A 15,880-nucleotide genomic window follows, 5' to 3' on the forward strand; every position below is an offset into this window, starting at 1 on the left:
AAAAAAAAGGTCAGGACCAATAAATCTCAATAGCTAAATAAGAAGTTGTTGGTTTCCTTTATCTGACATTCATCTGTGAACATGCACACTTCAAAACTTCAAGCACCTCTGAACTAATTTGAAATTTTCTCACCCATCAATTTCTCTTACACTTGTATCAAGGATAGCTGCAAATGTTTGGAGAATGAAAATCACACAACTTTAATAACATTTCTGTGCATGAGTACTCACCAAGGAACAATCAGAATAAGTACAGGGAAGCACAGGATCTGTCTTTGACAGACAGTTAATTAAAAATTATACAGCCCTTGCTGGAATAGGCATTGCTGCCTGCAAACATTGCTGCCCATTTGCAGCTACTGGCAAGGGAGGCAGGAATGGCTGGCTTGCAGGCTGGAAACAGAGCTGGAACCCTCTGCAGCCCCCAAGAAAGGGCAAAGACCTGCAGCTGCTGTCCTCCGACGGAGATAAGGGCAAATTCACTCAGCCTCCTTCTCTACTTATCACTTCCTCATTCCCCAGAAGTGGTCCCCTGCCCCACCAGGTAAGGGTTATCCCTGGGACAGCAGGATATACCCACCATATGCCTTTTATGGCTGCAGTCAAGAGGGCTATGGAGACAGAGAAGACAAAAGAGAACAGAGATGGAATGAGACAGAACTAAGAAAGATGGACGAAAAAAACAAACTCAAAACCAAAAAAGGAGGGAAAAAGAAAACTCTGAAGAGAAATTGGGTGGAACAACAAAACCAAAAGAGTGTCTACTGAAGTTAACAAGGAACTGAAGGAAAAGGGGAAGGAACATGAGGATGAGTGAAAATGCAGACTCTGGAAAAGACATCAGAAATTGAAACAGTAGGTCAAAGAACAGAGAAAAAGAAGGCACAGGGAGGTCATGTTTTTGTTCAAATTTTACCAAAAGTTTCATTTTCTACAAGGACCTTTGACTGTTGGTTGGTTTAGCTTTGCTAGCAAAACAAAAACAAACCAGGACATTTCACAGTTGTCTGAATCTAAAGTGTACAGGAAAGGAAGATTTTTCTTATTGGTACTTTGCTTCAACTGTCCATTAGGGGAACACTTTGCATTTACACACTTGATCAGAACATTAGGGCTTATTATCACTTAGAGCAGTTTTTAATATTGTATTAGTAGTTGTCTTTCACTGCTTGTTAAATTCAAACTTCAAAACCTCAGTGAACCCCAACCACCCTGAATGCATGACAGCATCTGCCAACCTGAATTAATTCAGAACCAGGCAATACTGACTTTAAAAAGTTTATGTACATGGCATGGAACACAAGCAGAAAACATGAACCATGCTCACAACTATGTTTGACTGTACAACCACATAAACTACCAATGATATTAGATTTTGCGTCCCCCTTAATCTGAATCAAAGGCAAAAGACAACAATATTGTGCCTGAGGTTTTGCAAACACAAACATCAACAGAGTGAACATTCTGATATTCTCAACACCAGCAGTCAACATTTGTCTTTAATGCATGGATATAGAAAAGAACATTTCATATGTGTGTACCTAAGCATGTGTTTAGGCTTTGTCTATGCATATTTAACACCTCGTCCTAAAGCTACTCAAAGGAGGAAACTGCCTTTGTAAGTAATAAACATTTCTATTATTGGTTTCTAAACTCTGCTCAATGATGTTAACTCTCACACCTGCTAGCTTCCTGGCTAATATATGCAACTATTTTAGCAATTCAATTGTGTGATCATCCTGATCATAATGTGCTAGCAAATGCACTGAAAAGCATCAAAGCAGGGCTCCTTACCACTTAATGATGAGGCCTCTCCCCATCACCAACCATTAAGGTTTGCTTGAGGACTGGGCAGGTGGAAGCTTAATTTAGTTGAGTAACATCCAAGGCTGTAGATTTTGTGCACTAAGAGACCTATTGACACCTAAAACAGCAGAAAACACAGAGAGAAGAGATAACTGTGCAAAACAGTGTTTGTTAATTTAAATGTAACAAGCAATATTACTGAATAATATTTGATGACTGGTAAGAGAGAAAGTCTGGCTGTGTGTGTCAATGAGACATGCAATAGAAAACAAAAACATGTTTATCTGTATGTAAAATAAGAACAGGTAGACAGATCTAAAATATGGTGAAACAAAATCCTACCTGCAGCTAAAATATGAAGTTAAACAGGAAAAAAAGTAGAAGAAATCTAAATCTTCCTGTTTGAACAAGCACTCACATCTCTACACTTCACCTGTCAGCTCCAGCTGCACACAGCAATTAAATGTACTACACTCACAGGCTGGTGCTTTTACCTTGTGAGATTTTTGTTCAGGCTGTGGTAGATGCCTGCATTTTCAAATGATAATTAAAAAGAACTTTGCAGAACTCAGTCCCTAAAGAACTTAAATAAAAGCCCCAACCAATGCTGTCACTGAAAAACACCACTGGGGAGGAAAAAAAAGCCAGTGTAAGTGAAATGTTAGAAAATAGTTTAATCTATATGTGTCTACAGCTGAACCAAAAGCTTTCCTTGGAGCTCTGACAGGTTGTTCTAGAGCAGGACTTTCTGCCACGATATGTACAGCAGCATCATCTGCTTTGCAGGAGAAACAGATCTTTTCCAAATGGCTGCACTGAATGTAATTTTCCATGCAGTTTTAACAGACTGCAATTACTGACATTGCTGCTGCAAGCAAAGAAGGTGAAAGTTAAGTGTTAGTTTGTAAGATGTGCTAAGCCATTAACAGGATTGCCTTTTTGCAAAGGCACAGATCTTCAGTCAAGAGCAAGTTTATGTTTTGCTGATCCAACTGAAGTTACAGTAACAAGGCACATGATTCTTTTTAAAGATAAAAATATAAAGGAGAATATCTGAGATATTTTCTTCCTATATAAAAATTCTATAACTTAAATAGATAGCTATCTCTTCTAGAAGCACTATTCCTCAGCAATGACCAGAGTGTGGTAGTTTGTTATAAAAAAGGCCAAGAGGATCAGAGTTGGATAAGATTATTTGGTTCTCCAGTTTTAGACACAACTGCTGTTTCAGCTGAAACAGTCACAGCAGAATAATTGTCAAAGTTTAACTTGATTAATCTCAATGCAATGAGGTGAAAAGGGACTGTTCAACAGCTACCTCGGAGCTGCTGCTTGTTTGTCCCAGCCTTGACTCTTGATGAAATACTTTCTCTGCAAGAGAGACTAGCAGTTATTTACATAGGCTCTCATATAAACTTTTCAGAAAAGCTATAGTACAAACATTCAACAGAAGATTTATGAAAGCTCAAAGGTGGATTTCAGTTGAATTTGTACTTCAGAATCACCAAAGGATCTTAAGAAACTTCCTTGGGAATTATAGAGGATTTTTTCCTATCTTGGTGGCTCATGTGTGATTTTTAGTAGAAAAGCTATTCTAATTGCAAATCTGGTTTACAGATTCAAAACGCTGCTCAGTGTGACATCACCCGACTTTACAGCAGCTGTTAAACCTTAAACCTTTGTAGTCATTGAAATGTATTTGAACTCCTACAGTCCACTGAAGGTGACAGCTCTGCAGAATGGCTTTACTGTGCCCTACTAACGCAATTAAGCCTTAAAGCCCAGGCCTTTTAAATTATTTCAGATGGACAGGCTGTCAGTCTGTACCAACATCTGTTACAAAGGGCTTCCAAATGCTGCAAGGTCTTGTTGACAATAACAGCTTCCAGGACTGGAGCCTACCTTTCTTTTGTAGCAAATAGCATGTTTTATATGTATGCAAAATATTAGTGGGCTAATTGCTACGCAATTGTTCAAGTCTGAATCTTAGAATGTCTCAAAATTCCAGTCCTCTGGTGTTTTTCTGTTACTCTGGGAGAGGCAGAGCAATTATCCAAAAGACCACCCTCAATAAAATACCATGAAGTCTTTGTTGCCTTTAATCAACCATTCTTAAGCAGTTGTTTGACTTTTTGATGGGCTGGCTTATTGATTCAGTTGAAAAATAAGCCCTCCTTAAGAAAAAGACTTTTTGTTGAACTCCATCCAAGAAGTGGTCCATGTTACGGCACAGCTGCAGATGAATCAGTATCATCACAAGAGGAGGAACGAGAAGGAGAATGAGTCTGAGATCAGAGTCTGTTGACCATAAAAATCACACCCTCAAATCAATGATGGTGTTAAAGGATGATGAGTTGTTTTGGAGGTAGTTCTCAGCCCATGTAAGGCCTCCTCTTCTAAAGGAGATTGTGTGATTCCCTGCTAAATTTATTTTGATGTTAACTTAGAAAAGAGGTAGAAAGCTGAAAAAGCTTCATGAATTATAGATAATGGACATTTTTGGCACAAATAAACCATAGTTTACAGATATTGTCAATATAAAAGGACAAGAGGTATTGCTAATGCACCAGTTCCTATCTCCTAGTCAGTAAACAAGCCACATGAAAGGAGCAAGATGGATTCAATGAATGCATAAATCAGAGTTTTTATGAAACAGAAAACTTAAAGAATAACTCATTTAATCTACTGTGGTTTTAGAATATGAAATCATTATTTAAAATTGGAACATACCTACATTTTTTGTTTGTTTGTGTTATTATAGTTACAAGCCTAGGAAACTGGAGATTTTATGACAGAGGACTAATAAATATTTGGTCAGATACCTTGAATGTATCAACTCAGCTTCTCTCTACATCTCTCAAAAAAATCTGTCTGTTAGAGATATAACTGAGATATCACTCAAGTATATCTTATCCTTCTCACTCCCATTTCTACAGTTTTCTCTTTAGCAAATGCCAGATACATGGTTTGAACAAGTAAAATAATGAAGTCACCAAATTCCAGGAGCTGTAGGTTTAATATGAATGCTCTAACAGTATTGTTAGCCTACTACTACAGTAACACTCACCAAACTTGGTATTATTCACCAAGACTTACCATCTCTGCTTACCCTAGAACTCATCAAAACTCTGTAGTTAATCATCTTGATGGATATGAATACAGCAAATGGGCATAAAGTGAGATACACCCATGTACACAGTGAAAGGAAACTTCTGCCAGTGTTTTATTTACTTCTAGAGATAATCTTTCATTTAAAGAGTTTCACTGCTTTGGCTTGTAAAGGTAAGATGCTGTAGGAAGGTAGCAGCAACCAAGTTTATGCTGTAAACTAGAGGCTGCAGTTTTCCTCATCATCAGTAAGCTGTGTTGCTTACATAATGGGAAACATCAAGCTCTGTGATATATCTGAAGTAACTACACACGATCTGTACAGTGAATAAAGCTACCTCACAGTTCTGAACGTAACACAGTGGAAGACATCAGGTTCCCATTTATCACCTCCAAACCTCACTTTTAACGCAAAAACTTATTCTGGTGCTCAGAAACTCAAAGTACTGCTAAATAAATGCAAGGACTATCTCTGTATGGCAGCTTAAATGAATTTCAGAGCTCCTCTGTGATCTAAAGAGCAGTTTTCCTGTCAGTTCTGCTAAAAAGAGTAGGACTAAAGAGTGGTACTCAAATTACAAACATATTATGTACTTATGCCTCATGATCCTGGAAACTAGCAGAAGAAAACAATGAATTACTGAGCTGAAACTGAGGACAGGTTCTAACAATCTCCTACACTTCAACTGACTGAAAAAGTTACTGCTATAAAGCACTTTTGTCTATTCTTTTCTCTCAGCAGAGGTTATGTGGCATAAAGAAGAGACATGAATGTGGAAAACATCTTATTCTAAACATTAAGCGCTTCTGAAAACTGTCTGAGGTATCTTTTGATCTCTGAATACATCTCAAATATGACCACTGAATACCACTTTTAATCAGGCCTTTGATAAAATAAAACAGGAGGAAAAAAAGATTGTTTTTCAAAAAGTGATATGGAATCCACAGAGTTAGGCACAAAAGATATTTAAAGGTTTAAGCACAGAAAAAGATTACAGGCATGTCGCACTAATGATCTTTGCCCAGGAGGAGCCATTGTAAGATCCTGTAGTGACCACATAAAGCTTTAAAATAGACCCAAATCTCAACTACAACATTACATTGTAGTACACTTTGTTCTACACTAAGTCATGTACTTTTTTTGCAAATATGTCACATCTTTTTTGGGGGGGATGGAGGCAAAGAAAAACTTTCCTGCAAATATGTCAGTCAGAAAGAAGGGCAAGTGAAGGAGTGTTCTGATGAGGCTGGCACAGGTGAGCATGTCTCTGGGGAGCAGGACCTTGCCATGCAACATACAGACAGGCTGAAGCCTGGGGTTGGATCTCACCTCCTCTCTCGGCCAGATGCACTGATGGATGGCTCACATGGGGGTCAGGCGGTCACCTGGTAGATCTGGTAGTGCTTTAAACTGCTCTGCAGCCTTCTCACGTGCCAGAGCACCCGTATGGGAGTCTGAAACAGCACCCACACAAGAGAAGTGGTGCTTTTTCATGAATTAGAGCAGTGCTCATCCAGCCTTCAGTCCTGCAAGGCCATTGGCTTCATTGAGAAACAAGGATGATCAGCACCCGAGTGAGGAACTTGATAACTTATAACAAGGCCCCAACCTCCAGGTGATCATTCAAAGAAATATCCTTACTTACATGAGCAGTCTCTATACCACTAGTAGAACTCCTTGTGTGAATATGTTCTTTTAACTGGTATTTAAATAAAAGATACTAGGAACAGGAAATATTTAAAACATTAAATCCAGTTCTGTTCCCAGTAAATAGAGCTGATGCTGGAAACAATGCTCCAAGTATATTCTTAAGAGCAATGACCTATATATAATGATCACAAATATGCAACACTGGGTGTGACTGCTCATACTTCCTTTGTTTTGATTTGTCCTTGACTGTCTGGGAAAAAACACTCTAGTATTCTGTGCCACCAGTCAGCTGAGAAGTGACATATCAGTTACCACATGAAAACTCAAGCTGTTTTACTACTAGTAAAAAGACCTGGATTGAACCTACAGTTCATGTTATGAAATACATTTATAAACTACAAGTGTTTTCAGTTCTCAAAGTGAAAGTAAATTTCTCATTAGGCTTGCAGGCCACCTTTCAAAAATCACAGAAAAGGTAAACCATTAAGCAGTTAATACAGCCATATGTATGTATAATGGACACCTCATGCCATCAGTATTTTCTCCCTCCATTGAACTTTATTCACTCGTATCCTTTTGCCTGCTGGTTGAAAAGAAGTAGAATAGAAGGATTTGGAGTTGTGGTGCACACAAATTCACTCATTCTTTCACCATAGACTTGTGTATAAACAAAGAGCTATCAGCAGGCCATATGTATTTTGACAAAAATGCTGCTACTTTTCCTATATTTATAATAATCCAATTGTGAGAGAAGGCTCAAAACCAATTACTCAAACCTATAAAAAGCTGACATTTCACTGTGGCCTCTCATGTAGGTGGAGATTCTGCAATTACCCCTTTACCATGAGAGCACTTCTTTCCTTGAGCCATCACCACTCCTGTGGGTATCAGTGATTTTTATCACAATATCCCATTCCCAAGTCCAAAAAGTCTACTCTTGTTCCTCTCATGGCACACAAAACAGCTGCCAGGGTAACAGCTAGCAGAATTGTCCTTATTACCAGCAAAGGGGTTTGTGAGAGGACTGAGTAAAGATTTTTATGAACTAACGTGTTAGTTGGTAACATCTGAAAATACTTTTGTCTTATCCTGGCTGAGATGCAACCAATTGTGTCAGAACTCTGCTGCAGCCTGAGTCAAGTAAAGGAGTAAAATAAATTAACTGCGGGATAATATGAACAAGCAACACTTAAAGCTGAATGTCACAAGCACTGTAGCACTATCAGATAACAATAGTTATTACTCATCTATATTTTCAATGCTCTGCAAAGTCCCAACGTTATAACAGGTAATTTACCAAAGCAAGGAGACCTGAGCAGCTGATCATACTAAGTACATTCATTCCACCATATATGAAATCATACAATCACCTGAAAATCCACTTTTTAACCTACTGGGTCACAACTTGGTGTTTAAGTTATCAGACAATCCCCTAAAGTACTTTGAAAGCATCTATGGAGCTTGTGCTCCAGTTCTGTAAGGAGCAGTAAATAACAGAAACCAAAGGTCTGCTTTACCCAAGAGAATGGATGTGGTCAGGGGTGGCACACAGCAAGAGGTAAAAATTAGGCCACCCATCTTGCATGCTCCAAGAGCATTCATGTAACCATAGCTCCAGATGTGCTACTCATCTCATAGCTCCCTAGTGCTACTCATTTTCCTTACTGCTGCAGAAAAAGTCTTCTCTAATTATTCTTTGAAACTACAGGAAGGTCCAGGAGATCCTTAGGTGTCTAGATTCCCCTTCACTTCCCAGTCCTATCCCAGTGCTAGCACTAACATCTCCTCTCCATCACTCAGCAAAAACAAACCTTCTCACAGGATTTAGAGCCCTGAGGCCTAAGGGGAAGATGTTGAAAATTTTATGGTGCTCTGCTTCTTTCTGCATTAAACAATGGGCCAAAACCTCCCAGTTATTTCCCCCTAAGGGTGAGTTCAGCAGCCTGTAATTATCGTGTAAGTTTAAGGCCAATGACGGCTCTCAGATGCTAGATTGGATGTAAGTGAATATTTCAGCTTGGTCAGCATTTTCCACAGTAAATTTCATAGTTTGCCTCATGCTAAAAAACAAGAAATCTTTTTTCTCCTGTTCTTTCCAAGTAATACTCACAACATGTCAAGCACTTTCAAACACCCTGTTCTTGCTTTGAAAAGTTCACAAGGCAGGCAATAAAAAAATAGGGATAGGCAGCTCCATACTACTGGCCTAGACAATAAACACACACACAAAGTTTGCCTTGATTTTGTGACATTCTTTTTTACTGCATGGAGTGATATCACCACCATATTCCACTCCTCTGAGCAGAGGGATTCTCATCTTTTGTAGATGCCAAAATAAGACAAAACAGTTTTATTGTGCCTAACTTTCACATAGGTGATAATTATTCACATGTTTCAGGCACCATGAGTCAGGTCTCTCACCTTCAACAACTCTACTAAAATATTCTTCCTTGTGGTCCAGACAAGAAATTAAAAAGAAAGCAGGTTAATCAAATGAAGCAACATGTGAAGAAGAAGTAGAGTGCTCACACAAATAATCAGCTACAAATTGTGCTATCCTCCATGATGCAGTTTTGACCTTCCTCTGATATTATTTACGTTTGTGTTGCAGAAGGATCTAAATGAAAATGTCTATCACTTACCTTAGGTACAAAACCAAACCCTTTCCTTAAACCAGATTAAATATATTACTTCAAATTTGTAAAGTAAACCAATCTTCCCTAGGAAAAAAATAGTCATAATTCAGACACCATCCCTTCCTCTCCAATAACACAGTTTATGCAGTGAATTGAGAGTGATCTGCAGAGTCTTGTCATAATTCCTGCATCATTCATGGCAGTTCATAAAGAAGAGCAGTGAGAAATTTCCCAAGAAAAACATTCTTACTGCACATTGGCAGTGATGTGAAATGTTATATGGTTATCTAAATGAAATAGAACCTCGGAGCCTTTAGAAAGACGTTTCTTGCTAGTGAAGTATTAATAATGCTGAAATAGAGGATCAAATAGATGTCCAAATAACCACATCAAGATACATTTACTTACTAACACCTCACAAAAATCTGAATCAAAACACTATGAAGCAAGAACCTGGTATAAATCTCCCTTATGAAGGTAATAAAATATAATACATTGCCTCAGTTCTAATTAGATTATCATATGAAAAGGGAAAGTTTTAAAGGCAAATTACATTTTCATCTGTATCGTCCTTTCTGAATGGTATTAGGATGTGATGGCAGGAGCAAAGGCAGCTCCATGGCAATCCCAGGAGCTCCAGGGGTTTACAAACTGAGGGCCAACAGTTTCGTGGTAAAATGTTGATGGTTTCTTCACCCATTTGGATGACAGAGGTGGATCACAATGTGACCTGTGTCGACTTTAGGCCAAGAATAACCATTTGTTTCAAGGAAATTATTTTCCTTATTTAAGAGGAAATATGCATCAAATGACAATAGCAGGGTAGAGCTAGGACTTTGCTGCCTGCTAGCAGATAGATCACAGCTGTAACTAAAGGGAAAGTCACCTTGAAGTGTAATGCAATTCCCAGATCATTTAAGGTCCAGAAGAAATCCATTTACAGCTAAGAACTATATAAATATCACTTGGAAGAGAATGCCAGGACAGTAACATGAGAAGGTGAGAATGGAAAATGGACTATTAAGAGAAGGGAAATGAGGAAATACAGCTCAGGGATTCTTTGGTTAGAAGAAAAAGGAGTAATGAATGAAGCCTGATGTGGGGCACTGTATTTTGAGATGTTCCTCTGAGAGCTAGGGAAGAGCCTGAAGCGTTGCCTGAAATAAAAAGCCAATTTTCTTGCTTTTGGCACTTCATGATTTCAAATGGAAGCTGGATCTAATAGAAGGTATAGTAAATTTAGTCCTTAATAAGGGACTCGGCAGGGAAAATGATAAATGGTGGTATCAATGAGAACAGAAGCTTTTATTCAATAACTAGACAGTTAACTGGATAATCTCTGAGGATTCCTCAAATCCCAGATAAATTCTTGCCTGGTCCAAATCACAGTATTCTTCAAGCCTTATTTGTACCCTTTTGAGAAGTGCTAAAGGGCCATTGCAACCAGGAGAGGTTTCAGAGACCTTCATCAGCGCTTTGTTTCAAATGGACCTCACTTAGCACCTAGTCCACATGAAAGGCGGGTGGGGGAGTGGGGTGTGTGGGGGGAAACACTGGATGTTCTGAGAACACACTGCATTAGCTCCTACAGTATCTTGAGACTTACTCTTTCCTAATTACTGAAGACTTTCAACTACTTCCAGAAGTGGATGCTCACCTAGATGTCAGATGAGAACTGGGTGTGTACAGCAATCCCCAAAACTAGATTTTGCAAAATGCATGCTCCAAAGTCAAAGTAGAACAATGTTATCAAGAACTGTCATAGAGGAGCATCCTCTTAATGGAGTTCATTCCACGAGCCACTTCAAAACCTGTGTGTAGGCATTTAAGATTCTACAGCAGTTCTGTGCCAACATCTCTGGTAGCACCAGGGGAAAAGTGATGTAAGGTAGTCAAGCACCTTCACTTAACATGCCAGTGGAAGGCTACTAGCAAATGCTTCTCTGACTACCTGCAAGCCACAAAAACACATGATGTACTCATGTGGTGAATATGTAGCAACAGACAACTGAACAGACCTCTGCCATGCTATAAATTTGTTAGCAAAAGTTGTAGTGAAGTCAAATTAAGTTTTAACATTGCCACAAGGAATTATCAAGTTGGAGGGGAAATCCTGCATCCACTTCCATAATGTACCAATCTTCAGTCGATTTTGTGGCCTTTCAAGCATTTGTACATTAAGATTTTAACCTTGTTGTACAAAACTTGTACAACAAAATTCTGTCTAAGATCTTCTGAAAGGGAAGATGGGGCTTCTTTTTAAAAAATCTGACTACAGTTACTTTGCTCCCTCACACTCTCAGACTCACACACCACCAAGTACCAAGTTCTCTTTATCAGAAAAAGTTATAGCTCTAGTTCAGTTCCCTTTCTTCTCTTATCTTTAAGTTAGTTGCTCCTCTTCATTTGAATGAAATCGCACCTCTGGCATTCTACAGCCATTAACATACGTTTCCTTTGAACTCTTGTTCTACTCTTTCCTTTGGAGCCACTAGAAATATTCCTTTTTTCCTGTGTTAGTCAATGCAGCTCTACACATTTTTAATTAAGCAAAAAAATTCTCTACATGCTCAGTTCCACAAACAATTCTAGTACTAGAGCTACAAGCAATTCTAGCTACACACAATGAGAAACTGGGATATACAACAACCAGCAAACAAATCCTTAAAGTGGTATTTGTGATGTGTTTACAAAAAGCACCAAACAGTTACTAGTTGGAGGGGGAGAAAAAAAAGTTATCTACTAAACATATTTGTCCAAAGCAAACCCAAGATGAACAGTATCTATCAAGACTGATCTGTTTTTCAAAGTGTTCCAATGGCCAGCAATTGGGCTCAACAAGATACCAAATTTCTTATTAGGGGAATAAAAAAGGCAATTTTATTTATAATAATGCACTTCTGCACACAAAATATTTTAGCAAAAGTATAGATCCAGTGTGTAAATCTGCATAACAGAGTCTTTCATTCCTTTACTCTGCCTAGTTCTTTGTTTTGGTGGAAAGAACTAGAAAATAATTATGTGAGGAATAAATCTGTAACAATGCTTAAATCACCAGCAGAGCCAAGAGACAACAAGGTGTCCGACAGCACCAACGCTCTGCCCCAGTAAGGGCTCCTGACATGCAGATTAGCCACAACAGGCATGTTGTATTGATTATAACCTGTCATATGACAGTCCCACTGCTATTTAGGCACAATAAGCATCAAGTTTCATCCTGGGCTGTTGCCACTTTGGATTTAATTTTATTTGGATATAACTACACCCAAATGTATTTTCTATGTGTTCCCTGGTTTGAGAGCTGTTTTATCTTTACATGGATGGGATAACAATGGCATAAAAATGCTGCAATTCATGATTTGTGCCATTAATCCATTGCCTTCAAAGCATACACATCACTTAGTCTCGGGCTCAAAAATATTTGAGGCAAGGACAGATACATGAACTCACTTCAAAGCTTTCTTTAGCCTTTTGCCCACAAAATGAGCTGAACTCTGTACTTTACAGTGTTAATTTGCACCTGTATTATGGCCAGGTCAGGAGAAAGGCAGGCTATCTCTGCCAGAGCATGAGTAATCTCAACAAAAAATTATGTTAGTGGGTCAGATAGGTCTCAAAATGCAGGGATCAGGGTCCCTAGCTATTAAAGCATTTTCCCAAAGGATGTCACCTTACTCAGTGCCTGAAAATGCTTGAATGCTGCAGAATGCCAGCCCTGTGTTGATAGAAAATCCCCACAGGTAGCTGTTTGGACTTCATCAGAATTTGAAAAACAACATTTTATGATGTTCTCTAAAAAAAACCAACCCAAAACCCCACAGAAATTCCCATAGTCCTGTGTGATTGTATTGATTCAGTCAGTTTAGAGTATGCTAATAGGTGGCATACAATACAGTTAAACATCAAACTCCATAGATGTGGGGATTATCAAATACTACAATTAACGGAAAAGCTTCAGCTGTCACTGATGGTTAAAAAAGGAGACAAAAATCTAAAGGAAATCTAGACTTTACTACTTCACAGACCCATGTAGAGTTAACCAAGCTACTTTTAGATATTATCTCTTCTTTGTGTTGGGGTTTATCAATGAAGAACGTGCCTCATCTTGCTCTTTTCCCATCATTGTCCTGCACTCAACATAGTACTAGGTTTGAGGGCATTTAGAACATCAAAGGAGACAGTGTGACACAACAAGCCAAGGGACATCATCCCATAGTACAATAATACAATAGTATATTAGCAGTATGGTATACTAATATTTTCTATTTCAACAGGATGCATAAATACTATGAATCAACTTCAAACTTCAGGGTCTTTCACATCACTGTCATGAAACACCTAAATAACTAAGGAGCAAATGTGAATCCACAGGAAGAAATCTGCACTGGTCCACAAGCTTCCTGGCTACAAGTATGTGTGTACTAACTGTTCATTTGGTTAAAAACAACTGGAGTTAAAACCCTAATTTTGGACTCAAATGAAATGAAAGTTATCTCCTGATAGAATAAAAGGTAAGAAAATAGAAAAGCTTATTTTTTCTGGAGGCAGAGGTCTAGTTTAAACTGCAACACTTCCACCCAAATGCATATAGTTATTTTTTTTACTTGGAGACAATCTGTTAAATCAAATTTCTCCCCAGACCACTGTCTGGCTATGGAAACAAATTCAAAACCAATTTTTAGTCTCCAGCTGAGACTGTGGGTTGATCCCTCCCCCCTCTCCCAAGTAGGTCACAGAGCACTCCTCATCAGTACCAACCTGTTATTCTCTTAATCTGTGGCCCCTTACAGGCCATGAATGGATTTTAAGTAAAATCCACAGTGAATACAGTGTTGTGAAGTGAACTACCATAAGCTACGTTACTGCTAGAGACAATCTTTTGCAATCTCAAGGAAAACTAAACAAACAACCAACCTCTGCAAGTCATTACCACTCTGCCAGACTCACGTTAAACCTCATGTATGCAGATAGTATCCAAGTTACTCTGAGAGCAGCCTGTGCTAATATTGGCAACTGAAGCTCCATTGAAACAGTCATGACAGAGGTCACAAATGATCCTTGGCAGCATGCAGAGAGCCTGTTCAGGACTTGAAAAGTAGCACTTATTTGCATGCTGCTTATTTCTTGCTCTGTCTTGGAGGTATCTAGCACGGTGTAAGTTTGAAGAAACAGCCTTTGCCTTCAAACATTCATAGAGCTTGCCCAAGGTATTTTAAGGGGTGACATAAGATTATCCTCCTATTTATCTATTTGCATTTCAGTATCACCTCTAAATGTTCTACACTGCAAGTCTGACATATCTTTCCATAGTCAGCTGATACTACAGTAAATTTGTGGTGATGATACCCAGGGCAACCAGAATTAACCAACTAGATTATCAAATTGAACAATAACTTGTGTATCTGGGGCCTACAAAAGAGAGGGACAGAGAGAAATGATGATCTTCTCTGCATTTTAGCCATCTGGTTGCTGGACAAAAGTTCTCTTTTTGCATGATGTAACTGGCTGGTTTGTTAGGGAATGGGCTTCACCACAGACCAAGAAAGGTCCTTGAGGGGTTAAATGGCATCGTTTGTGCCTGGAATTTTTTTGCCCTGGGTGTGTCTCAGAAAGCACATTTCCCTGCACCTACTGAGATTTCACAATCAAATGTTGACCATTATATTTAATTCAGTCCTCATGGAACAAGAATATGGTTAGATATTTTTTTAAGTAAATGGGGACAGAGATTCAGTTCAGAATATAATTTTTATCTTTCATCACAATGGGAACAGATCTCATGAAAAGTAATCAGTGTCCATTCAAATGGCTAGAAACAAGACTAGAAAAGGCCTCAGTCCTTTTTTCATTTGCTCACCTGGTTGGCACTCGTGGACCTTACCATTGTGGTGTTTTATGGAGCAGTTCATAAGGAAAGGCTAAGAATCTCACGGGTAGTGGAGATCGTGAATAGCATAGAGGTTTGGAGCTGGATTGATGTCTAGAAGTTCTCTTGCTCCCTTTACCACAAGGCTGGGTAGCCATTTAAATTGGCTTGCCTAAAGCTGTCTTTCTGTGTAAACAGCAGATTAGAAGCACCATATAAAAGCATTGAAGTAATGTTTGAAATGCTGCAGTTATTGCACAAGGCTGTAATTAGTGAGTCAAGTAATTCATTTCTAGACTCAGTGTTACCAGGCTGCCTCTCACTAAACAGTGGTGTGCAAGTCATAAAGACTATGTTTCAGCAGCTTGCAAGATGTTTGTGGAATATATTCCCAAGGCTTGTCTACACAGTTTAACGTCTGTTATCAGCTTGTTCTGACCAGTACTGTAAATCACATCTATAGTGGTACTCTAGACTGCTGCTATTTTGAATTGTCTCTCCATTATCACTGTACCAGAGTTTAGTCACCAGTTAGTGATGCTCTTTCCACATACTTATAACCATACTGGTTGCCCTGCACTTGAACTGACAATGTGCCCAAATGTTATCTTTTTTAATACAAGATTTTCTACAAAGGTGTATGTATTCAAAATACACTGTAAGATATATCATATTATTGAGTGTATCTAAGCAGAAGAGACAAACTACTCTCAGTTTCATGATAGAATAAATTACTGCTGGATTAGGTTTCACAGAGTTCCCAAGATCAGCAAGTTCCAGACCACTTTCCTGCCTTATCACTGCCTTTGTAAC

The 15,880-nt window shown here is 38.7% G+C and overlaps 1 long non-coding RNA gene across 2 annotated transcripts in view; it reads right to left on the minus strand.

Moving 5' to 3' along the window:
• Nucleotides 1–1,845: 1,845 nt before the first annotated feature.
• Nucleotides 1,846–15,880, minus strand: part of LOC133624810 (uncharacterized) — a 40,326-nt gene continuing 26,291 nt past the window's right edge. For both annotated transcript variants that reach the window (XR_009818144.1, XR_009818145.1), the window contains exon 5: nucleotides 1,846–1,924. This is a non-coding gene — a long non-coding RNA (uncharacterized LOC133624810). The remainder of the gene's footprint in view (nucleotides 1,925–15,880) is intronic.

The sequence above is a fragment of the Colius striatus genome, chromosome 2 (genome assembly GCF_028858725.1).
Source record: "Colius striatus isolate bColStr4 chromosome 2, bColStr4.1.hap1, whole genome shotgun sequence".
Taxonomy (NCBI): Eukaryota; Metazoa; Chordata; class Aves; order Coliiformes; family Coliidae; genus Colius; species Colius striatus.